Source organism: Xiphias gladius, chromosome 13 (genome assembly GCF_016859285.1).
Source record: "Xiphias gladius isolate SHS-SW01 ecotype Sanya breed wild chromosome 13, ASM1685928v1, whole genome shotgun sequence".
In the NCBI taxonomy this organism is placed as follows: Eukaryota; Metazoa; Chordata; class Actinopteri; order Istiophoriformes; family Xiphiidae; genus Xiphias; species Xiphias gladius.
Window position 1 is genome coordinate 7,736,684 of NC_053412.1, and position 900 is coordinate 7,737,583.

The following is a 900-nucleotide window of genomic DNA, read 5'->3' on the forward strand; positions in this document are numbered from 1 at the left end:
AATCCTGACAACCTGTCAAGCATGATTGCTCCACTAACAGCTTTCCTTTACTTAACTTGTAATTGACAGATACATTTTTAGCAGTTTTTCTTTCTCTCAGGTTCAAGAGTTCACATTGATTAAGGTTTCGCAGAACTTATTTGATCTGTTTTGAGAGCTGGGCTGTGTTAAAACTTTAAAGATCATCAGTTATTCCTTCATTTTTAGAGCATATACCCGATGATCACAGCTTCCTGCTAAAAACAATTTTAAAGACGTAATTGCTGTTGGGAAGAATGAGTATTTAAGAGTAGATCGTATCCAAATGGGAGGATGTTAGTAGGAAGGTTTATTTAGATGTTAGGAAACAAGAAACCAAAAAATCTCAGCACGCAGTGTGCTGTTACATCCTGTCCTACATAAAGGGAGAATAAAAATCATAGAAAACACACAGAAGCAAAGTAGATGTTCAAACTAATGAAAGTTTTCCTGTAACTTCTCCCTTAAATTGAAAGCAACACTAACTCCAAAATCAAAATAGAGTGTTTCTATAATTGAATATAGTATCAGTGGTATAAAGATTTCCTTGGGCAAAGTAAACATATGACTCATTCTAATGAAATATTGAAGTCAGACAAATAGATAAGACCAACTCCTTAAAGGTCCACAGATCCCTTCTAATAAACCGTGAAAGGTTCTGATTTAATCTGAAACCATTATCTAAAAAATACAACTGTTGAAATAAAGAATTTCACTACTGGAGTAATACTTTCACTAGTATCTATTGTCAAGCACTTGAACTGCAACATCTTCACTCAAACTCAGCCACAAACACTCCAGAGAGATGGTTAGGACCGACTGCAAGTGGCCTCCCGCCATGCCTGATAACAGGTTTCCTGGGCTATATAGGGCGACCCTGAC